This window comes from Sarcophilus harrisii, chromosome 1, assembly GCF_902635505.1.
Source record: "Sarcophilus harrisii chromosome 1, mSarHar1.11, whole genome shotgun sequence".
Classification (NCBI taxonomy): Eukaryota; Metazoa; Chordata; class Mammalia; order Dasyuromorphia; family Dasyuridae; genus Sarcophilus; species Sarcophilus harrisii.
In genome coordinates this window covers 524,821,203-524,848,116 of record NC_045426.1, presented here as the reverse complement: position 1 = coordinate 524,848,116, position 26,914 = coordinate 524,821,203, and the positions used below count along the sequence as shown (strand labels likewise).

General features: G+C 32.1%; 1 pseudogene; it reads right to left on the bottom strand.

Moving 5' to 3' along the window:
• Positions 1 to 633: 633 nt before the first annotated feature.
• LOC100917754 lies at positions 634 to 2,062 on the bottom strand (annotated as a pseudogene).
• Positions 2,063 to 26,914: the final 24,852 nt, after the last annotated feature.

Sequence of the window (26,914 nt, the reverse complement as noted above, 5' to 3'; positions counted from 1 at the left end):
AGAAAACTTTAAGGCCAGTCATAATTAATTGTTTTTCTTCCTGATGCTTGTGAAAGATACAGGAATAAATATCCCAGGGATTTTTATGCTGTATAATTAAGAAAGCTAAACTGTTACCCATCCCATAACGCCATATTCTACTTTTTAAAAATTATAAGGAAACTGTTGGTGACTCTCTTCAGAACTCTTTGCAGAAATACAATAATGATTGTCTTGATAAGGTATGTATACATGCCTTGGAACCCAGATACAGATTAACTTCTAATTCATCCATTAGACAAAGAAAGTTTTCTGATCAATGAGAAGGAAAAACCCAACTCTATTGATTCTTTCAGTGCTTGGAACATCATTTACTTTTTTAAAACAGAATGGCATTTTCCAAAGAAAGGGAAAGAATTTGCATACTCCTTGAGTCCACAGAGGAATGAGATGATATATTTGTAGCTTTTCCATCTAACACAAATCTTAAAACTTGAACCCAAGAAACTAAGATGAAAAAAAATAGGCACCCATTGAAATTATTCTAGGAAGCATGCTAACAATATCAATATCATCCTATCTTCTACTAATGAGTTTGTGTTTCTCCATCCCATTAGGCTGGGATCTTCTGTTTTTTCCTGGTACAATGCAAATTCAATTGTAGGAAAAACAGTAGGAATCCTGTCAAAAATCCAAGAGCAATACTGGCACTCCATGGAAGCACCCAAAGATGAGAATAGAAAACCACACAGGATATGGTTTCCTTGGAGGATGGATATGAAGAAGGGATAATTCTGAGAAGGGCTCCACATCCAGAAAACCTCCTTCCTCATGTATATGCAGGGACAGAGAGGCATTTTCATTATTGTGACCCTCACATTGTTTCACACTTGTATTTTTCCTCTAGTCTCATAGCCTGATCTTCCCAGACATATTTGCAAGATTACTCATCTTGTAGGACTCAAACAGATGTTACAACTGAGTTACGGAATAAGTAGACAGCTTTTTAGCCCTTGACTTTAAGGCTTCAGTGATGGCAGATCAATAGTGAAGACCTTGCCAGAATGGCTCCCATTGTACAGTACAGGGCCCTGGGTGACAAACTGTTGCATCAATGTATTACTGTTGGTCTCAAATGTCTGCTGATGGCTAGTCACTGCATTTGTTATAAGGACCCTTCTGAACAAGCCTGCTTTGAAGCAATTATTAGCTTATAGGTTCAGACACCATGGAGATAATGGAACAGTGGAGATCTTAACACTTCAAAGTCTTCTGGCCTGGGGTTGCTGAAAAAGGAAGCAGGAAGTAAAGTGATGTACATCTGCAATGGCCATGAGACAGAGTAAAACATGAGAATTTGAATGAGTCAAGAGAGGTCCAGTATACAAAATTTATCTTGTGGTTGATAAAGCAGAAGTTGTCATACATCTCCACAGTGAAAACCTTGGTTTCTATACCACTAAGGTTGCTGATACCGTACTTGCAGTCTCCATGCTCCACATTATTAACTGTGAATACCCTCTCTTGGGCATTGTAAGCCACTATAAGTTTAAAGTGATCATTTCCAACAGCAGATTAATCAGGGCTTTGAATTTCCATCTTCTTTCTCTGCATGCAGTTTAGATATAATTCATGGACTAGTCGGCAATAATTGGGATAGTAAAGCAAATATGACTGCCTTTTATTTAACAAAGATAATAAATTCAACCCAATTCTGGTTATTTTCTTTCTTTTTCATATCCTCTTCTTTTAAAAGCTTCAGTTTTCTGTTCTCTCTCTCCTGGGGTTGGATGATATCCCTTATATGGGGGTTGCAGTTGTTATGTGTAGGAAGGAAGCAGACATAACAGTTCTTTTCAGAATCAAAGTAAAATCCTGGCAATACTGCTACCAAAGAGCTTGCAATTGAGCTAGAAGCTGATGAAAAGGCTCTAGTATTGCTGTCAAACCTTTGAGAATTATGAGATGTCTCTGCTCCATATCTTTCATTAGAACTTTGTCTTCTGTTCCAAGGACAGTCACTGCTCTTCCCATAATTGCTTCTCCTATATTTCTCCCTGATATATGAATCTCTTTTCTTCATGTTAGTTGTGTTATCCTGGCCAAGTCACTTAAATCTGATGCTCAAGTTCTTCATCTTTAAAATGGGTTGTTCCAAGCTATTCTAAAGATCGAATGATGTAACTGCTTCACCTATCTGGACATGGGCTCCCCTTCCATGTCCTTGTTCCTGTCCAACCTACATATGAATCTCTCCCATCTATTCTACTCCCTCTTCCCCAAGATTGGACTTTGTGGTCTTTTCTCCCCCTTCCCAATTTTTCCTTCTTTCTCCTCCATTTCCAGATCCTGAGAAGCTGGGAAGCAGCTGTCACTCCTGAGAGAATAGGAGTGAACTTGGGGAACCCAGTTTACTGGCTCCTGCAAACCCACCTGGGTTTCAGATATAGATCTTTGGGAAAGCCCTAAGAAACTATAGCAATCATTTTAATAGAAATAAACAAGTTAATTTAGAGAGTTAATAATCGAAAACCTTTCCAGTAGCTACTGATTCAGGAATTGGATTATTAAGAATTCAGTAGAGAATTCACTAGACTGGGTACTAGATGTCTGTCTGAGTTAGTGATAAAACACTAATCCTTTAGCACGTGTCACCAAGAGAAAATCAATTTTCTGAGAGTAAAAGAGAGTTTAATATTATACTAAGGCATTCTTTGGTCTTGGAATGTGAATGGTATGTGAACTCTGAGATGAATGTTGGGACTACCAGCACTAGGTTATTATAATTGTATAAAGACAGACACTTGATTAGGAGCAGTTCTAAATGACTATATAATTAAATAATTTGAGATAACTATATCAGCCTCTGGTATTCAACATGGCAATGACAAAAGGATATATAACCATGAAAGATGCTTAGAAGAGGGGAAACAGCATCTCCCTGTCCAAATGAAAATGATTAATGTTGAATGATTATAGGTAAATCTTGGACATGTACTGGATAGGGTAATATTATTAAGCTAAACATTATGTGAGAAAAGATGGGAAGAGGCTTATTCAATAAAAAGCTTATTAATCCCTTTTACTACCACTTTTATTCTTATTCTGAGTAATATGAGAACAATTATCATGCTTTGAGAATTCATCTATTTATCTAAGTACTTAATTTTCTTCATTGTTTCCAAGACAAATAACAAATACGCAATTTTTGTTGCATTTTAACCATTTCTAAAAGACATTTATGTTCAAATATTTAATTATCTTTAAACCTCTTACACTAACTTCAACAAATCAGCTCAGCAATATAAAGCACTCCATTATTTATCAGCATTGGGATGTGTTATGAAGAATCCCCCCAAATTAGGCAATATTAAGGAATACACATCTAGTTGAGGGTATGGGTCTTCAGATACCCTAAAAAAAGATTAGAGAAATGTGAAAGCAAATATATAATTAAGTATGGTCAAGAGGAGAAGTGATTCTATTCCAGAATGAAAGCAATCAATGAGGACTGAAATTTTCATAATCGGGTATCAAAGAAGTGGTGAGAGTTCAGGTGGCAGTGGTGGGTGGAGAGGTTTTGGATTTATTTTGGATGTCAGAACACTGTGGCTAGTCATTAGGTGAGTTACAGGAGGGCAGCCTTATAATGTAGTCCTGTTTGTGCATCTCAGTATGATACTCATTGTTATCTTAAATAGGATTAGCTCGGTGAAGCACACATACATTCTCTGTGTGTTACCCAATACAGCTAGGCTGGCTATCAATATATCCTACACTTTCATAAGTAGGTTTTCTTTCAGTGAACCACTTTGCACTTCTTACTTGTGAACTTTCTCCTGTTTCACTATTTCTCCAGCACACACACACACACACACACACACACACAAAACTTTTGGGATTTTATTTCGATTTTCCAGATACTTATAATTACTCCATGATTCAACTGAACTCTATTGTTTGAAAATTTAATATATTGGCAAAAAGTTGCAAATTATATTGGAAAGAGCACTAGAGCACTAGATTTTTCCTCAGGAGAACCATATTTGGTATCCTATCTTTTAAAACTGAATTGGCAGTTACACGGACTTTGGATAGAATACTGACTGGAATTCAGGAAATCCTGAATTTATAGTTGCTTTAAACAATTTCTAGTAAATGAGATGTCCTGGTCAAATGAGGTCAAATTTTTTTTGTGAACACTGGTCATGAGGCTAAATTTCTAGGTTGTAGGACACTAGCCAAGTCAGTTAACCTGTGTTTACCTCAGTTTTCTCAACTGCAAAATGAGAATAGTAGTAGCACCTATCTCCTAGGTTAATTTGAAGAGAAAATGAGATTATTTGTTTAGTGCTTAAAATAGTGCTTATCATACTACATAATAAATGTTTAATTTCTCTCCTTTCTCCTTCCTTAATAGCCTAATAACCTTGGAGAAATAAGTTAATCTCTCTGAATCTGAGTCTCATTTTTTTCATCCATAAAATGGTTATAATACTATGTGCTTCACTAGATTAGAGAATCCCAGAATTCCAGAAATGAAAAGCATATTAATGGTGACCTGATCCTATCCATAACTGAAAAAGAACTGCAAACTCAAATAATTTGGGATGTGAAACACACTGTAGTAGCATATGTTCAAACTCCTAGACTAAAGGAGTTTACACTATACGATGCTCTATAACTATCTGGGTTCTGCTTGAAAACTTCTAAGACCACTCCTCAAGGCAAACCATTTGATTTTTGGTCCCTTCTGATTGTTGGCATTTAGACATCAAGGCAAAATTCTCCTTTATCCAAATTTTGCCTACTTCCCCTTGTTTTGTCAGCTCATCATATTTTTGAATAAAGCTGTGATCACTGTTTCCCTCCCTCTTCATTCCACTGGAGTCTACTTTTCTTTATTCTTAGTTTTTATACCAGTTCTTTAAATGGATTTTCCATATCCTTGCTATTTCAGGATACTTGGATAGATTATTATTGCTTTCTCTAATGCATGGAGTCAAATCTCATCATAGTCCATTAGGTATGTTCTGACCAGGGCAAAATGCAATGGGGCTATTATATTTTCCTTCTGGGAACCCATGGTTTTCTTAATGCAGCCCTTTATCAAAATATCATATTAGCTTTCTTGGATACTAAATCATACAAGAGACTGGTGTATTTTTATTTATTTACTTTTAGCAGACCTATAATTCCATTAGGATAGAGATCTCTCAGAGAAGAAACTGCCTGTTCCAAAGCAAATTGACACCTACTCTGACACTTACAGTTTTGGAGAGTAGTCTGGGACTTGTTTAAAAGACTTGGTCAAGATCACATGGCTAGGATGTGGTAAAGGAGCATCTGAACTCAAGCCTTCCTTACTATGAGACCAACTCTCTATTTACTATGCTATGCTTCTTTTCTTTATTGAATTTATAATCCTTTAAAATACCAATTCTTTTAGGGACAATTTTCTCTCTAGTCAAGCGTACCCCAATTTGTGCATGTTAAGTGTTTAAAAAAACTATTAAGTATAACAGAAAAAACAAGATCATGTGATGATTAATTCTGATGGACAAGGCTCTTTTCCACAATGAAGTGATTCAAGCCAGTTCCAATAGACTTGTGATGGAGAGAGCCATCTATATCCAGAAAGAAGATTGTGGGGACTGAATGTGGATTACAACATAGTATTTTCACCTTTTTAATAGTTGTTTGCTTGTTTTTTCTTTCTCATTTTTTCCCTTTTTGATCTGATTTTTCTTTTGCAGCATGATAAATGTGGAAATATGTACAGAAAAATGGGACATGTTTAACATATATTGGATTATTTGCTATCTGATGAAAGGGGGGGAAGGGAAGGAGAAAAATTTGTAACACAAGATTTTTCAAGAGTGAATGTTGAAAACTATCTTTGTGTGTATTTTGAAAACAAAACGCTATTAAATCAAAAGTATAAGACAAAATTTATTCCTATAAAATTGTATCTTATTAAATTCAGTCAGTGTTCTAGTTGGTCAAAATATTTAGATCTTACCTAAGTTAAACATGCACCAAAAACAGATCTCTGGGAGATTTCACTGAAGGTATCTTTCAAAGTTAACATTGAATCATTAATGACTAAGCTTTGGGTTAACCACTGAGTCATGAGGAAGGTACTTTGTCAGGCTTCAAGTTTTTAAAGTCAATTAAAGCTATTATTATGTTCTGATATCCTCATTTATGTGGAAAATAGAAAAACATTTACACAATTTTAAGGCTGACAAAAATGTTCATTGAAATTCAAGAATGAGTAGTGTTTGTCCAAGTGTGGCTGATTTATTGCTTACTTCTTTTAACAAAGATATTTTGACTTCTTACAATGCCCATAAGCTTTTTACATGCTATGGAGGAGAAATATCACTAAGATGAGATCACTAATCTGAGGTTACTTCTAGGGAAGAAACCCATCTATAAAAAATACAAAAATGCAAGTCAAAAATGTGGAACTTTAATCAAAAAAGGGCACTCAAGGCATATTACTTATGTTTGGGAAATCAGGGAAGATTTCACGGAGGGAATGCCATTTCAACTAGTTCTTAGAGGATGAGTAGGAATTAGAAAAAAAAATAGTTGTTAATTCTAACTCTTTCATTAATCTAGAAAGTGATTATATTGGATGAGCTGGCCTTGGAGGTACCTTCCAATTCTAGGTCTATGATCTAATGATATCATTGAAAACTGTGTTGCTTACACAGAGAGGATTTCCTCTATTCTTTGATCCCTAAAAGTTTCTATTTGTCACCACACATTCTTTCTTCTATGAATCATTTACTGGGAAATTGGGGTTGTATGGAGTATCTGGAGAGGACTAGGATCTCTGCTGTGAGGGCTTCTGAGCTTTTCAGTTCTGCTCATTCATCTTTGGTTTCCCCCTCTCATCTAACTTTCATCTGTGGCCCCAGAAACTGTAATATATCCAGAGGCCACACCCTATTACAGTGGTTCTCAAAGTATGGTCTAGAGAATCCTGGGGATCTCTGAAACCCTTTTAGAGGGTCTACAAATTAAAAAATAGTTTTTATTTCCAATACAGTAAATGTCTATAAATATAATCCAGATAAACAAAAACTCTTTGGAGAGATCCTCAATAATTTTTAATAGGATAAAGATACTGAAAACAAAAGTTTGAGAACCACTGCCCTATTAAAACCATCTTGGCAGGAGGGCTAACCCAAGTTGAGAATAAACAACAGGCAACAAACCCAAAGATGAGATGGGAGGATATCCACCCTAAGCAATAGAATTCGCAGAGAACAATTTGTTCCAACAGACATAAAGTTGGCTGAAGTGGGCAATGTGGAGCACTTAGAGACATTCAAGATGCAAAGGTCATCTACTACATACTGGTCCATCACCATTCATCTTGACTTTTGTCTTGCTACTAGACTTCAGGGACTCTGGAAAATAGAGTGAGATTGATGATTGTGCAACTCTGCCTCACTTCAACCCAAGTCACATCCAAGTCAAGTCGAATAAGGTCTAATAACAACAACCAGGAAATTGATAATTACTTTTCTGTTACAAATATCCCTGTTTCGCCCTATATTCTACATTACTTGTGTAAAACTCAAATAGAAACATATCTCTAAGGTCACATATTGACTTAAAAAACCACAAATTAACATTATGTTTTATTGTATGTTTCTTTATTTTGTTAAATAATTTCTAATTGGCAGCACCCAAAAATTTTGGTGAAGTCAGGCAAGTCTGCTGATTAAAAAATGATTTCCCTGAAAATAAGAATCTAAACCAGTTTGTAGGCAATGAAAAAATTAAAAATCTGGATGCTATAAAGCTCAAGATAATGTTTCCCTTATTTTTATGTAGCCAGATTGAATATTCAAATGTTATGGAGACTGAGATGTCTTGTAATGAAAGACTTTAAGTGCTACAGAATTTTTATAATATTTTTCATATTAGTTTGACTTTTATATTTTTTACTTTCCATTTTCTAGCACATTAAAGGGTAATCTGGGGACAGACCAGCCTTTACTTTGAAGGAAAAAGAAATGGAGCTATGTGTTTTTGACAAAGAAATGAATTGAAAGTATGATTGCCCAAATCCAAATTTATCCCAAGGGATTTTGGTTATATATATATATATATATATATATGTACATGTATGTATATATACATATATATATGTGTGTGTATGCATGTATGTATGTATACATACATATGTTTTAAGGAAAGCAGCTTTTAATATATATATTTCAATCCCTTTTCCTTCCTTTCTACCCCATCAAATCAGCAAGTTTGTAGAAAAGGCAGTTAGTACTTTCTTAGACATAGAAAAATGAACCAACAGATTTCTTCTTCCTGATGTATTAATTATTTGTGCTTGAAATAAAAATAGGAACTGACTAAAAATGTGCATATTCTTAAAAATAGACTATTGCACATTATACCATTTAGTTCCACAAATTGAGTCTACATTACGGACTTCATACACTTTAGTAGTTAGACTTCTTGGGTGACTAGATGTAAAATTACATCAATGTGTGACCAAATTTTTGGTAATGAGTCTTTAGAAGCTTTGGTAGGCTCGGACTTGAATGAGAATACACTACTAAGCCTGTATTAGAGTATTTCTAATTTGATAAAAAAAAAAAAACCTATCAAAAATTTTAATTGCTGGTATAAGCTTTAAAAATCCAGAATTAAAAACTAGGTATTGAAAAACAACTTAAGTAAAGTACTTTACCTAAAGTATAATTTTTTTAGAGTTATCACATTTTTACAAAGTACACTTGAGTTAAATTTGAGCCTGAAATTCTTTGATTTAGTTTTGTTTTAGGCAACATTTGTTGGTTAGTGAATAAGAGTAAAGATAGTAGGAATGTATTTTATATGTTGAGTACTCTATTTTGATCGAATGTGATTTTTTCCATTTAACATCAATTGAGTTATATAATTTATATAATTCAAAATTATACAACTAACTATAACTATACTTACATAAACAATTATATATTAGGTTATATTATATTTCATTCTATCATGTTGTATTATAATGTAATATACTTATATCATTAATTATACAGAGGTTCCCAAAAGTTTGCATAGCTTAAAAAGACCAAGATCTTTCACTGCATCAGAGCAATCTCTATTCATCCTTATCTATATCTACCCAAATACTTCCAGAGAAGAAAATGAGGGTGGAGACTTTTCACAACCCACCCTCACTTAAATCCAATTCACTTGCATGTCATGGAATCATATCTCGGATATCATGGTCCTCTTCAAGAATGAAGGAAAAAGAACAACAAGATTTGCTTTTCTTTCTTTTTCTCTCTTACTCTACTATGCATCTCTTGACTTGTTATAATAAACAAGTAAGGTACATATTTTATCATTAGTGATTTGTTGACTTTCAACCAAACAATGAATTTGATATCCACTGCCTGAAGGTCAGGAGTGTTTTTATTTTACCCATTCTCTCCAGAATATGCTGCTTTACCACAGAGGAGTTGGCCTCCATATTCCATGAATATAATTCTCCTGTTCCATTATTGCTTCATTTTTGTTGAGGCTTTCCTACTTTTCTTGTTTTCCTTCAGTTGACTTTTCATGATTCCATTTGGCAAATATATTGGAATGGTTTACTATTTCCTTCTCCAGGTTATTTTATAGATGAGGAAACTGAGGCATTTCTTAGGATTTTTTAAAACTTTAAATAAGAATCTGCTTATTTACAACTTTGAATGTGCTACTTATAGTTTTTTAGGGCCAAGAAGAACAAATGTGATAGTCCCTCAGAAATTGAAAGAATGCTATCAGCAGTATCATGGAGAAGTGAAAAAGACATCAGATAGGACTCAGGGGTCCTCAAACTACGGCCTGCGGGCCAGATGCAGCAGCTGAGGATGTTTATCCCCTTCATCCAGGGCTATGAAGTTTCTTTATTTAAAGACCCACAAAACAAAGTTTTTGTTTTTACTATAATCCAGCCCTCCAACAGTCTGAGGGACAGTGAACTGGCCCCCTATTTAAAAAGTTTGAGGACCCCTAAATAGATAGTCAGAGGTACTGGGTTCAAGCTTTGCATCTGTTGCTTATTAGCCATGTCTTTGGCAAAGTGCCTTGAATTCCCTGTGCCTCAGTTTTCTCAGATTTAAATTAAGAGGCTAGTTTAGATGACTTCTAAACTTCTAAACCATAAATACATGAACAATTATTGTTTATTATGTGCCAAGCATTATGCTAATCTGGAGATACTAAGAAGAAAAAGAAAAATCATCTCTGCCCTGAAGGAATGGAGGAAATAAAATACACAGAAAGGGGGAGAATGTCAGAAGGAACCAGATGATGGTAGAGTTGAAATCACCAAAGCAGCTAGAGATATGAAAAGATGGCAAGGATTCTGACCCTCTCTAAAGAAATGCTAATGGGAAGAAGTTTTTGCTTTCACTACCTTTCAACCCTGCAGTCAGGGGAGGAGAAGCAAGAAGAGTCCTGATGATTTGTGAATGGCATAACAGAAACAATCTCTATGATGATGAATTTCCTGCTGATGAGTTAGTTAATCCTGAGCTGGGAAGGAAGAAGATGATGGAGTAAAACTAAGCAAATCAGTTGATGCCAAAAAAATCCTCCAAAAATAAGCAAGCAAACAAACAAACCCTGCTTTATATTTTGTTAGTGCTTTTAATAAATTATGATATTTGGAAATGGATACAAAAGATCAGATATAAATTAAGCAGCATAGAAGAAAGCCAAATATTCTCACTCCTAATTCTGGATTTTATGGTCTTCTCAATGCTGCATAATATTGTATTAGCTTTTCTGGCTACTCTTGATTCATATTGACATTTCAGTCCACTAAAACATGCAGATCTTTTCCATATGAACAGTTGTCTCACTATGCTTCCCATGTCCTGCAGCTGTTCAGTTCATTTTTTAGCCCAAATGAAGAAGTTAACATTTTTTTTCTCTATTCAATTTCATCTTATTAGACCTGTTTTTATCGCTTTAGCTGGGTAACTAGGTGGTACATTAGATGGAAGCTGTGTCTGAAGTCAGGATGACTCATTTTCTTGAGTTCAAATCTGGCCTTAGACACTTAGTAGCCGAGTAACCCTGGGAAAATCACTTTACCCTTTTTTTTCCCAGTTCATCTTTAAAATGAGCTAGAGAGGGAAATGGCAAATCATTCCAGTATTGTTGCCAAGAAAACCCCAAATGGGGTCATAAACAGTCAGACATAACTAAAATACGACTCATCCCTATAGTCTGCTCATGTTTGTTGAGAGATCTAATCTGCCATCAAAACGTTACTTATCCTTTCCAGGGTAGTGCCATCTTCAAATCTGATAAGCAATCCACCTTTGCCTTCATTTGAGCCATTACTAAAATATTTATCTGTACAGGGCCAAAGAGAGAGCGTTATAAAAAGATGAGGTCAGATCACACCTTCAGTATTCTATTGAATGTTGGATGTCATATTTTGGGGTGGGACAGATAAAAGTCTTGGAGGATTTTCTGTCAATTATATATAAAGAAGAAATAAAGAACAAAGAAATGAAGCAGAGCTCAATTCAGCATAATTCCATTTGGATTTTGTTGTTCTTGACTTTCCTTTTCTATTTCCATGAGAAATCCATAGTGTCTCTTGGGGGGCTAAGCACAGAACATAGGAACAAATACAGAAAGTCATTGGCTATTTGTTCAAAGAGTCACAGATATGGAACTTTATGGGGTCTTAGAGTCTATCGTGTATACTTCCTTCATTTTACATTTGTAAAACTTGAGACACAAAGAATCCAAAGATTCTGCCATGTGTCATAAAGCTATTAAGTATCTAAGACAGAATTTAAACTCATTCTTCCTGATTCTATATCCAATGATGCAAGTTGATGATCAGGAATTGGTGGAAATTAGAGGGAAATTTCTATCAATAAAACATACAGGGATCAGTGTGGAGCCAAGATGTTGGAATAGAACAGCAACCTCAATGAACCTTCCCAACATTCCCTTCCAGACAACTTTAAAATAATACCTTAAATTAAATTGTGGTGCAGCAGAACCAACAAAAGGTGAGACTGAAACATTTTCGCCTTTAAGATATTATATTAGCAGGAGAGGTCTATGACACTGGAGCACAGGCAGAAACAGAACTTAGAGTGGACTACACTTGTCTCTGGATCACACTACCTTGGAAGTACCAAAAGCTTCCCAATCCTCCAAAATACATTTGAATACAGCAGCTTGAAAAAACTTAAGGGTTAGGTAGGAGAGTGTATTCTCTTTCTCCTTTGAGCAAAGGCCAATGTTAATATAAAGTTCAAAAGCAAGAAATAGGCTAAGAAAATAATGACAACAGCAAGAAAAGAATTTTACCATAGAAACTTATAACAATGGCAGGGACAACTAAGACCCATAGTTATCAGCAAAGCCTCAAAGATAAAAAAAAAATAATTGGGTGCAAGCCAACTTTTGTTCCTGGAAAGTTTAGAGAAAGATATGAATGGTAGAAGAAAAATTAGAAAAAGAAATTAAGAATGTTGCAAAAAATAAAAAGAGAATTAAGGAAGATTTTTGTGACAGAAGCCAAGATGACAGAGTAGAGGAAGCACTTGGATGACTTCTTCCAATATTCCCCAACACACCACCTAAAAATAACACCTTGAATCAATTTCTGGATTATTAAAGGCTACAAAAGGTCAATGTGATATTATTGAGCTCAAGATAACTTAGGAAGTTTGTAGGAGAGATCAGTGATAACTTACCAGAGCCCACATGAATGCAACATCAGTGATAGGACTCAGAAGCTTCAGGAACTTTCAAGCCAAAGATGCTGAGGGGAAGGGGCAACTGTCAAAGGACAAAATGTATAAAACATTTATAGCTACTTTTTTGTAGTGGCAAATAATTAGAAATTGAGGAAATTTCTATTGATTAAGGAATTTCTATCAAGTTGTGGTAGAAATGATGAGCATGACAATTTCAGAAAAATCTATGAAAACTTATATAAACAGATGAAAAAGGAAAGGAGGAAATTGTACACAGTAATAGCCATATTGTAATAATGATCAACTATGAAAGACTTAGTTATTCTGATCAAGACAATAACCTAAGACAGTTCCAAAGGATTCTTGATGAAAAATGCTAACCACCTCCAGAGACAGGACTCATAAATTCTAAGTAGATTGAAGCATATACTTGTTACTTTATTTTTCATTGTACCTGTGTTCTTTCTTTTACAACATGGCTAAAATGGAAATGTTTTTCATAATTTTATGTATAATCACTATCATAATGCTTACTTTCTGAAAAGGTAGATGTAAAGTCAAAAGGAGAGAGAATTTGAAACTGATTTAATGGTAAAATTAAAAATTTACATGTGATTGGGAAATATTTAGGGAAATAAATAAAGTCTATTTTAAAAAGAGAATTCATAAAATTAAAAAAGAGCTTGGTAAAAGAGGTACAAAAATATTGAAGAAAATGCTACTTTAAAAAACAGAATTGGCCTAATGGTAAAAGAGGCATAAAAGGAAAACTGGCCAAATGAAATGATTACTGAAGAATACTCAAAAAAGTAATTCTTTAAAAATTAGAATTGGGAAAGTAGAATGTAAATTCCATGAGTCATCAAGAAAAAAATAAAACAAAGTTGAAGAAATGAAAAAAAACCAGAAGGAAATGTGAAATTTCTCACTGTAACAATGGTTGACCTTGAAAATAGATCTAGGAGAGATTATTTAAGACCTATTAGACTATTTACACACACACATATATACATCCACACACCCACACCCCACACCCACATATATATATGTAAATGTATGTATATATGTATGTATATGTGGCCTAGACATCACATTTCAGGAAATAATAAAGGAAAACTGCCCAACGTCATAGAATCAGAGGGTAAAATAGAAACTGAAAGAATTTACCAATCATCTCCTGAAAAGAATCCCCACTCCCCAAACAAACAAACAAAGAAATCCCAGGTATATTATAATCAAATTTTAGAGCTCCCAGATCAAGGAAAAAATATCACAAGCAGCCAGAATAGCAATTCAAATATTGAGTAACTACAGTAAGGATCACATAAAATTTAATAGCTTTGAAATGAAAGGAGCTATGGGCTTGGAATATGATATTCTAGAAATCAAAAGAGCTCAGATTACAACCTAGAATAACTTACACAGAATGTAATCTTTCAGGGGAAAAAGAATATTTAACAAAATAAAGGAATTTCAAGTTTCCTGATGAAAAGTCCAGGGCTAAATAGAAAATATGGCATTCAAAGATGGGACTTGAGAGAAACATAAAAAGGTAAACATGAAAAAAAGAAATTATAAAAGACTCTACATAGTTAAACTATTTATATAACTGTATGGGAAAATGATATATGTAACTTCTAAGAACTTAATCATTTTTAGTACAGTTATTAGTCTACATAGACAGTAGGTATGGGTATAAGTCATTTATGTTGGGGTGATTTTTTTAAAAATAGGGGAGAAAGAATGATGGTTTGGGGATTGGGGGATGAGAGAGAAAGAATGGACAAAATTATCACCAAAATAGACAATTAGGGAGAGCCTGCACAAAGAAGGAAGAACATATACATATATATGTATATATATGCACATATATATATACACATATGTATATATATGTATGTATATTTACACATAATGCATGCACTTGGTTGGGTATAGAAATCTTTCTTAACCAACATGGAAGCAGGAAAATGGGAAATATGAAGAATAATGTGATAAAAGGAAGGGGAGATAAAGGGAGACAGTGAACAGGAGCAAATCATACTTTTGAGGAAGCACAGAATAAAAAGAGAGAGAGGGGGTAAATAGGAAAAATAGATTGTAGTAAAATTTACAGTTAGTAATCATTAGTATGAATATGAATGGGATGATTTCACCCATAAAATGTAAGTAGATAGCAGCATGGATTAGAAACCAGAATTCAATAGTATGTTTTTTATGAGATATACACTTGAAATTTAAAGCTATAAATACAGGGAATTAAAATAAAGGGCTATAGCAAAAGCTATTATAAATCCACTGAAATAAAAAGGCAAGAGTAACAATCATTTTATTAAAAATAAATTTAATTAAAAAAGATTATTGGGAATACTATATTTTCCTGAAAGGTATTAATGCCAATAGATTAATATATTAAACAAAACTATTATGGTAAGGTTTTTAGAGACATCTTTTCTCAAATATGTAGAGGACTTAGTTATATTCATAAGAATACAAGTCATTCCCTAATTGATAAATGGTCAAAGGATATGAACAAGCAGTTTTCACAAGAAGAAATCAAAGTTATGTATAGTCATATAAAAATGCTCTCTGTAACTATTAATTAGAGGAATATAAATTAAAATAACTCTGAAGTATAACTTCAAATTTATCAGAAATGATAAATGCTCAAGGAGATATGGGAAAATAGGAATAGTAAATGATGGTAAGGTTGTGAATTGGTCCAATCTTTCTAGATAACAATTTAGAACTATTCCCTAAGAACTATAAAATTGTGCATTCCCTTTGACACAGCAATACTACAACTAGATTTATATCCTAAAGAGAACAAAAGAAAAAAACAAAAGAACCCATATATGCAAAACATATTTACAATAATTCTTTTGGTGGTAACAAAAAAATGGAAATTGAGGGGATACCCATCAATTAAAGACCAGGAAGTGAGAAGAATCAGGTGATTGTTATAAAAATTAATGAACACTTTCAGAAAATCCTAGGAAAATCTATAATTGCTAATGCAAAGTGAAGTGAGAAGAATCAGGTGATTGTTTACAGTAATAGCAACATTTACTGATACTTGACTCTCAAAGACTGAGCAACACTGATCAATACAATGAACCAAGATAATTTGGAAGGAATTATGATGAAAATTGTTATCCACATCCAGAGAGAGAAGTAACAAACTGTGAATGCAAATTGAAGAATAATTATCTCCCTTTAACTTTTCTAACTTTATTGAAACATGACCAATATGTAAATAGATTTTTGCTAGATTTCACATGTGTATGTGTATTATATTATTTTTTTTGCTAGATTTCACATGTGTATGTGTATTATATTATTTGCCTTTTCAGTGGGTAAAAGAGGAGCTAGAGGGATGAAAAGACCATGACACTCAAAATTTAAAATTAAAAAATATTAAAAACATGTAGGAGCTTAGTCTGGAAATATTGTTCCTGGTAAGCAGTATATAAGAGGTTTAAAGGCAAATTAAAAACCTATAAGCTAAATTCTGTGACTCACAAAAGCCTTCTAGAGAAGGCTCTCCTTTGGAACTCTCCTTTTGGAAGAAAATATTGTATAATGATAAGATTATGAGAATTAATAGTCTTTACCTTATGTAAAGAGAAGAAATAAATGATTTTCTTTTTACTTATGTATTAACTCACTTTTTACCAATATTTTTACTAGAATTTTTGCCCCTCCTCCATTTTATCTCTCCATGGATTTGTATTAGGATACTATTTGTCTTAAATAAAAATTTTGGTTGGTGGAATAGTTGCTTTAGTTTAAAAAAAATGCAAATTTGCAGCTAAATGTCATTTGAATATTTGGTGGAATTTACTTGGGCTTTGCTTTCCTGTTTTTTTTTTTTTTTTTCTTGCCCATTGAAAATAATGGGCAATTTATGACTTATTCAATATATTTTTGATAGCAGATTATTTAATTTGCCCATTTCTTATTTTGATAAAATAAGAACTTTTATAAATATATCAAGTATATTTGTCATTTTAAAAGGCATAACGAGACAAAATCATTGCTAACAATTTCTTTTGTTTACTTTTAATTTATTTTGAATTCTTTTTCATATTTGATTATGAGCTGATTCATCTGCAAACAACTATAAAATAATAACTCAAAATTAATTCTGTAAGAGTAGAATAAAAAAAAACATAGGGTAAAACAATCTTCCAACGCAACCCATCTTAGAGGGTTGACAGAAAAAAATTGATCTCACTCAGATAAAGATGCAGTGTAGTTCAATGCATGGCACACCAGCAGCAGGCTGTTTCTCAGCAAGTTAGTGACCCAAGAACAGCAAGATAAATCCTAAACGCATTGGTACAATAGGTCAGTAGCAAAGCTCCATGTCCCTATCTCAAGAAACTTTGGAGAGTGCCCTCTCCATTTCAGGAGTAAAGCCAACTTTAACATAAAATTGAAAGTTACTAAATAGGCTAGAAAAATAAACAAAAAGCAAAAATAAAATCTAACCATAAAAAGTTACTGCTGTGACAGAGATCAAAATTAAAATTTTCTTAGAAAGAGGATAACAGTGTCAAATGGCTACACATGAAGCCTCAAAGAAAAATATTAATTGGTATCAACTTCCTCTCTCCCACACCAAAAACCAAAATAAAATTGGAAGAGCTGAAAAAGAATTCTAAAAAATCAAATAAGAGAGATAAAAGGAAAATCGAGAAAAGAAATGACATTAATGCAAAAACAATCATGAAAAAATAGTTGACAACTTATTCAATAAAGGACAAAAATAGGAATATATGTGCAAAAATTAATTAGGGAAAAAAACTTCTTAAGAAGAGGGCATAAGTACAAGTCAACATTGATGGGATGATATCCAAAACTCCCTGAAAAAAAACAAAGTTAGGGGGTGAGAAACAAAGATTTCACTGGGGAAAAAAGAAAAGTAGAATGGGATAATTGATCTCATGTGAAGAGGTATGAAAGACCTGTTACAGTGGAGGGAAAGATGGTGATGGATATAAACCTTACACTCATGAGAATTGGCTCTGACAATAACAAACACCAAATGAAGGTGGCCTAGCTGTACCAGACCTAAAGCTATATTATAGTTTTATATATATAAATATATACTATATATATCATATATAATACATAATATATTATAATATATATAGAGAAGTAATATATAATACAAATAATATATTATTTAATATATAATACAGTATATAATATATAGATATTTAATACAGTATATAATAATATAAATATATCTATATTTATAATATATATTATAATTTTATATATATAAGCAGCAGTTTTCAAAACCATTTGATATTGGTTAAGAAATAGAACAGTCCAGTGGAATAGGTTAGGATCACAGGACAAAATATGCAATAAATATAGCAATCTAGTGTTTGATAAACCCAAAGACTCTGAGATAAGAACTTACTATTTGACAAAAATTGTTGAGAAAACTGGAAAATAATATGACAGAAATTGACCAACAACTAACATTTTATACCAAGATAAGGTCAAAATGGATTCATGATTTAGACATAAAGAGTGACACTATAAGCAAATTAGAAGAACAAAAGATAGTCTACCTCTCATATCTGTGAAGAAGAAAGGAATTTGTAGCCAAAGAACTAGAGTACATTATGAAATGTTAAATGGATAATTTTGATTATATTAATTAAAAAGTTTTTGTGCAAACACAACCAATGTAGACAAGATTAGAAGGGAAGTACCAAATTGAGAAAAAAATTTACATCAAAGAGTTCTGATAAAGACCTCATTTTAAAAATTTGTAGGGAACTGACTCAAATTTATAAGAATTCAAGCCATTCTCCAATTGATAAATGGTCAATGGATAAGAACAGACAATTTTTAGATGAAGAAATTAAAACCATTTCTAGTCATACGAAAAAATGCTCTCAATCACTATTGAGCAGAGAAATTCAACTTAAGACAATAAGACAACTTTGATATATATATACACACACACACACATACATATATATACACATAAACATACCTCTCAGATTGGCTAACATGACAGGAAAAGATAACAATGTTGGAGGGGATGTAGGAAAGCTGGGACAAATACATTTTTGATGGAGTTGTGAATTAATCCAACTATTCTGGTGAGCAATTTGGAACTATGCTCAAGGGGCTATCAAAATGTGCATACCCTTTGATCCAGAAGTGTTTCTACTGGGTCTGTATTCCAAAAGATCATGAAAAATTCATATTAAAAATATTTATAGCCTCGCACTTTTTGTAGTGGCAAGGAACTGGAAACTGAGTGGATGCCTATCAATTGGAGAATGGCTGAATAAGTTATGAATGTTATGCAATATTATTATTCTATGATCAGGATGATTTCAGAGAGGCCTGGAGAGACTTACATGAACTGATGCTAAGTGAAGTGAGCAGAACCAAGAGACCATTATACATGGCAACAAGATTATGAGATCATCAGTTCTGATGACATGGCTCTTTGCAACAATGAGGTGATTCAGGCCAATTCCAATAGACTTGTGATGGAGAGAGCCATCTGCACCTAGAGAAAGTATTGTTGGGATTGAATGTGGATCACAACATAGTTTTTCCATGATTTTTTGTTGTTTAATTTCTTTCTTTTTGATCTGATTTTTCTTGTGCAGCATGATAAATGTGGAAATATGTATAGAAGAATTGTACATGTTTAACATATATTGAATTACTTGCTGTTTAGGGGAGGGGTGGGAGGAAGAGAGTGAGAACAATTTGGAAAACAACATTTTGCAAGAATGAATGTTACAAAGTATTTTTGCATATATTTTTGAAAATAAAAAGATATTAAAAAAACTGAATTAATCTCTTGTAACCCTTTAGACATGGTATAATTCTGTTATAATACTATGTTATAACAAGTTATTACTTCTGAAAATTATTTATTAGGAAGTATTGGTATAGTGAATTATAGATTTTAGAAATGATAGCTTATTTATTAGTTATTCATAAAAATAAGCCTCACTGGATATAGATCTCCATCTTACTTTATAAGAAAGTAGGGGAAGAGGGAAATAAAAGAAGGGTGAGATTAATAGAAGGGAGGACAGATTGAGGGAGGCAGTGGTCAGAAGCAACACACTGGTGAAGAAAGAAAGATAGAGTGAAAAAAATTAGAAAAAAGGATTAGGAAAAAGGATAAACAAGGGAATAGAATGGAGGGAAATACACACTTAGTAATGATAATTGTGAATTTGAATGGGATATCCTTCCCAGCAAACAGAAGCTGATTAGCACAGTGGCTTAAAATCTTGAATCCTATACCATATTGTTTATAAGAAACAAATTTAAGCAGAGAGACATACACAGAATATGGGTAAGGAGCTAGAACAGAATGCTTCAGCTAAAGTAAAAACAGCAAGGATAGTAATTATTATCTCTGACAAGGCAAGCAAAAATAAACCCAATTTAAAAAGATAAGAAAAGCAGAAATATAAAAAATCCTTTTCAGATCATAATGCAATAAAATAATATTTAATAAATGTTCATGGAAAGATAGGATAAAAATTGATTGGAAACTAATCTAACTTTAAAGAATGTATGGCTCAAAGAACAAATTGTATAAAAAACCGTTTCATTAAAAAGAATGAGAACAATAAGACAACATATTAACATTTTTGGGATGCAGCCAAAGCAGTACTTGGGGAAAATTTATACACTATATTCTTGCATTAGTAAAAAGGAGAAAGATCAGAACAATGAACTGCACATGAAATGAAAAACAAACAAACAAATAACCAAAAAGAATAATTTAAAAATCCACAATTAAACACCAAATTGGAAACATTAATAAAATCAACAATAAGAACAGCTTTGAACTCATGAATAAAACTAGGATCTAGTTTTATGAAAAAACAAACAACAAATTAAAATAGATGAACCATTGGTTAATTTGATTTACAAAATGAAGAAAAGTGAAAAGGGTAAAATCACCACCAACAAAGAGAAATTTAAACAATTATCACAAGATATTTTGCCCAATATATGCCAATAAATCTGACTATTGAAGGAAAATTGATGTTTTTTCACAAAAATACGAATTGCTCAGATTAACAGAAAAGGAAATTGATTATTTAAATAACCCTGTCTTAGAAAAATAAATTGAAGAAGCCATCAATAAATTACTAAGAAAAAAATCACCAGGGCCAGACAGATTTACAAGTGAATTCTACCAAATATTTGTAAGAACAACTAATTCTAATATTATATAAGATATTTGGAAAAGTAGGCAAAGGAGTTCTACTAAAATTTTTTAATAACACAAATATAGTGCTGGTATACAAACCAGGAAGGCTGAAAAGAGAGAAAGTATTTCCCTAATGAATACTGATTCAAAAGTTCAAAACAAAATACTAATGAGGAGGTTACAGCAATATATCATTAGGATCATACACAATGGTCAGGTGGAATTTATAACAGGAATATAGTAATACTGGAAAAACTATCAACACAATTGACCATATCAGTTACAAATCTAAAGAAATCATATATCATCTCAATAGATGCAGAAAAACCTTTTGACAAAATACACTACCCTTTTGAATTAAAAACACTTTGGCCTTAGGAATAAATGGAGCTTTCCTTAAAATCATTAGCAGAATCTATTTAAAATCATCTGCAAGCAAGATCGATTATAAACTAGAAGCCTTACCAGTAAGATCAGATATGAAACAAGGATGCCCATTACAAAAATTAATCAAAATTGCACTTGAAGTGTTAGCTATAGCAATAAGAGAAGGAAAAGAAATAGAAAGAATTAGATACCCAAGTATAAAACACAAATATCACTTTGCAGATATGATTGTATGGTTAGAAAATCAACTAAAACCTAGTTGAAATAAGTAACAACTCTAAAGTTGCAGAATATTAAAAAAAAAACCCACATTAACTACCAGCATATCTAATTGCCAACAAAGTCCCTAAGGGCAAGAAATAGAAAGACAAATTCTATTTTAAATAATTGTAGATAATACAAAGTATTTAGGAGCTTTTTGGTCAAGATAAATCCGGGCACTGTATTAAAAAATTTTCACACAAATAAAGTCATATCTAAACAATTGGGAAAATAATCATTGCTCATGAATAGACCAACCCAATATAATACAAATGACAATTCTACCTAAATGAATTTACTTGTTCAGTGCTATACCATTTAAATTCCCAAAAATTCTTTTATAGAGCTAGAAAAAAAATTAATAACAAAATTCATCTGGTAGAACAAAAGGTCAAGAATATCAGGGAACTATCAAAAGATTCATGATATAAAATGCTAAGCACATTCAGAAGAATTGTAGTTTGTAGCATACTTTTTTTCACTTTATTTTTCATGTTTTTTTAAACTTTGATTTGTTTCTTCTTTCATAGCATGATTAATATAGAAATGCATTTTATGTTATTACACATATATAATTTATATCATCCTTGCTGTTTAGGGGAGGAATGGAGAAGAGAGGAAGAAAATTTGGAACTTGAAATAACAAAGAAATAATATTTAAGATTTTTACAAGTACTTGGGAAAATAAAATACTATTAAAATTATCAGGGGAATTATTGAAAAAAACATGTATAGGAAGTTGGTCTAGTCATAGCAGATGTCAAACTTGTTATTAAAACAATTTTGTTGTAATCATCAAAACAAAATTGTACTGGTAAAGAAATAGAAAGGTAAATCAGTGAAATAGATTAGATACACAATACCTAGTAGTAAATAGTCATGATAAACTAGTGTTTGATAAACTCAAAAACCCAACAAGAACCACTATTTGCAACAAGAACCACTATTTGACAAAAACCGTAAGGAAAACTGGAAAATACTATGGCCAAAACTAGGTATAAACCATCTTCTTAAATCATATGTTAAGATAAATTCAAAATGGATAGATAATTTAGAAATAAAAGGTTCTACCATGTCATGATTATGTTATCATTAACAAATCAGGAGAAAAAAAAAGTGTTCCTCTCAGATATATAGAGAAAGGAAGAATTTCAGACCAAACAAAAGATACAGAGTAGTACAAAATATAAAATAGATAATTTTGATTATATTAAATTTTAAAAATTGCACAAACAAAACTAATATAACAAAGATTAGAGTGAAATCAGAAAGGTGTGAATTTTTTAAACAGAAATTGTTTCTGATAATGGCCTCATTTCTCAAATATATAAAGAATTAAGACAAATTTATAAAAATACAAGTCATTCCTTAACTGATCAACAATGAGTGGATAGAAACAGGTAGTTTTCAGATGAAGAAATCAAAGCTATCTAAGTCATATGAAAAAAATGTCCTGAATCATTATTGATCAGAGAAATACAAATCAAAACAACTCTGAGACTTCATCTCATTCCTATCAGATTGGCTAATATGAGAGAAAAGGAAAATGATAAATATTGGAGGGGGCGTTGGAAAGTTGAGACATTATTGCACTATTGATGGAGTTTTGAAATGATCCAACTATTGTTGAGACAATTTTGGACTTATACCCAAAGGACTATAAAACTGAGTATACCCTTTGATCCATCAATACCACTATTAGGTCCATATCCCCAAAAGATTTAAAGAATGGGGAGGGAGAAATGACCTCTTTGTGCACAAATATTGCTAGCAGCTTTAGGAATTGAGAGGATTCACTGGGGAAATGGTTAAACAAATTGTGGCATATGATTGTAATGAAATACTGTTGTGTTAAAATAAATGATAAACAAGATGATTTTTTTTGGAAAAACCTAGAAAGACTTTCACAAACTGATGCAAAGTAAAGTGAACAGAACCAGAACATTGTACACAGAAACAATATCATATGATAACCAACTGTCAGTGACCTAGCTATTCTGAACAATACAATGGTCCAAGACAAACTTAATGGACAAATGATGAAAAATGCTATCCTCTTTCAGAAACAAAGAGCTGATGGAGTTTGAATGCAAATCAAAGAATGCTGTTTTTCATTATCTTAATCTTTTTGGTGAAGGCTTCTGTTTTCTTTTATAACATGAGTAATATAGACTCATATCTTCTAAGATTATAACTGATACAAAATTGCTTACTGTCTTGCCAGGAGGTAAGGGAGGAAGAGAGAAGACAGAGAATTTGGATGTCAAATAAAAAAAAAGAATGTAAAAGTTGTTTTTATTTGTAATTGGGAAAAAATAAACTAATATTCAAACAATAATTTTAAACATAAACTGAAATTAGCTCATCATTCATAAGTATTGTTAATTAAAACTATTTTATTCATCTATTATTTGTTTTTAGTTTTGGTTATATCTAATTTGATTTTGGAAATTTCTATTTTTTATTGGAGAATATCTGGTTTACTCCTTTATTCATTTTTAAATTTTATATATATTTAAATTAATTGATCTATTCTTTATTCTTTTTTCTATTGATAAGACAATTTAGAGTTAAGGATATTTACTAAAGACTTGCTTTAACTTTATTCCTGAAAATAACGATATGATGTTTTTATTTTTGCAACTATCCATAAAATTCTTGTTTTTATCATCTGTTTTTGACCCTTTTTGGAGATTATGTTATTTAGTCATATATAAGTTTGATTCTTTTTCAAATGCCCTTTATGGATTGCAGTTTTAATGTGTTATTATCAATAAAATACTGCCTCAACACTTCTCTTTTAAAAATTATGAAGTTTTTATGTCTTAAAACTTGGCTACCTTTGAAATATGGGTGAGACAAAGCTGGAAAATATTTATTTCTTTTTATCTTTATTTAGTGATTACCAGATTGCAATGATATTTAATTTTTTCTAGGATGATATTCAGGTTCAGATACACTGAGAAACTTATAATTTTGGTTTTGATTTCTCCCCTTAACTCCATTGGATTTTTCTTCAAAAGTCAGATGCTATATTATTAGCTGCAAATGCTGATATTATTTCATTACCTATGATGTTTTTAAACATAATGTGGTTTAATCGCTTATATATTAAAACCATATTTATTTATATAGTTATCTTGCTTGTGATCATGTTTGCCAAATTCACTTCTTTTTATGTTTACAAAGTTTAATTAATTTGGGTTCAGCTCCTCATTTTCAGTCTATGAATTTTTGTGATTTATACATATACACATATAGTTGTGTTTCATTAATGTATATTTCATTTATATTTATATATCTTAAAAATTTTTATGTTTCACATATATAGCTTCACAATATGTTTCTAATATACTCTGTTCCCTTTCTCCATGTATGGATGGATTCAATACTCCTAATCTCATGGTTATGATTATAAATTTTTTACCTCCATTTTATCCTCTTATTAGTATTTTTTCTCTCCCATCCCTTTCTTTTCAAACAAAAAATAAAGTGCATAAAACACAGAAGAGGGATCAATACTAGCAATGGATAATTGGAGTTTTCTGATTATAATTATTTGCCTTTATTTTCTTCACTCAGCTCATACAAAGATCATTAATTCTTAGATTTCTTGCTCTTTCTTTAATCTCTCTTTTATTATCATTCCTTCATAATTTCAGTTTCTTAAAATAAATATTCTGTTTTTTGACTTTTTCATATACCTTTCCCTGACTTGTTGCTGAATTTACTATATTTCTTAAAAAAAACTTTGCTTGTATGTTTTCCCAAGATCTTAGTTCTGATAAGTGTTAGGTTCATAAAATTCTTGTTCTCTTGTCCCTAACTCCAGGTTTGTATGTTATTTTTTCTGGCATGCTTCAAATCTGAAAAAATAGTAAGAATAATAAATTCATTTCCTTCTCCTCCTCTTCCTCCTCTTCCACTTCATTTTCCTCCTCTTCTTTATTCTTTTCCCCCTCATTCTCTCCTCCTGCTCTTCTTTCTCCTTCTTTTCCTCTTCCTTCTTTTTTCTTTCCTGTTCTCTCATTTTGTTTTTCTTTTTTTACCTGTGGGATCTAAATTCTTTTTGCAAGAATGTGAATATTTGGTTATTATATATATCTTTATGATTGTTTAAATAGATTTACTCTTAGTATATCTTAATGCCTATGTTTATTTCCCAAAGATTCTACCTATTTCTGTTTGTCCTCTATTTTATTAAAGAATGTCTCTTGCTACTTTCCCATTTTATAAGATAATTTTTCATGGTTATACATTTTTTTTTTTGCCTTTTGCTATATCACATCCCAAGGTGTCCCTTCCTTTATGGTAGTTGAAGCACATTTTAAAAACAATTATCATTGTTGTGATTATATGGTCATCGAGGTGGCACAGAGTATACAGTGCTGGACTTGGAGTCATGAAGAGCTGAGTTTTGATCTGGCCTCAGACATTTACTAGCTGATCTATCAAGTAATTATTTTTCTGTATGTAAGAGAATTCAGACCATTCCCCTCATATAATATTATGTAATATTTTTTATTTTTCTAAAATTTTCAACTGGACATCAGCAACAACAATAACAATTGTTATTTGTTAGGATTTGAATTATTAATTGCTTGCAATATTTTTTCTTTAATCGTGAAACTGGATTTGGGCTATGGCATTCCTTATTGTTTCCCATTTGGATTTTCTTTTAGGATGTGATTGATAACTTCTTTCTCTTGTTATTTCACTCTCTGGCTCTAAACGCTCAGGAAAGTTTATTATTATTATTTGCAATTATGTCAAACATTTCCATGTTAGTCATTTTGTACAAGAAAACTCAAAGGTGGGGCAGCTAGATTGTAAAGTGGATAGAACATCAGCCCTGGAGTCAGGAAGACATGAGTTCAAATCAGATCTCAGTCATTTAACACTCTTACTCACAGTTTTTCATAAAAAAAAAAAAAAAAAAAAATTTCTTTGAAGTATGGCAGACAGTTGTTGATTTATTCATTTTATTCACTGAATACAATGGTTCTTAAATTCTTTCTCATTGGTCCATTATTAATTCAAGCAGCATCCAACAATATTTCATTTTAATCCATAACTACTGGCCTTCTCACAGATTTACTTGACATTAAGACCAGGGACTTGCATTGGAAAGTACCTGCCCATTCTTTTCTTTTCCCCTGAGGCAATTGGGGTTAAGTGACTTGCCCAGGGTCACACAGCTGGCTGCCCACATTTTTTGGAAAATTCTAACCATTCTTTTTTTAAACTTTTTACTGACAAGTCAATTTTTCACTGATATCATCATCATGTGCATGTCCTTGACTCC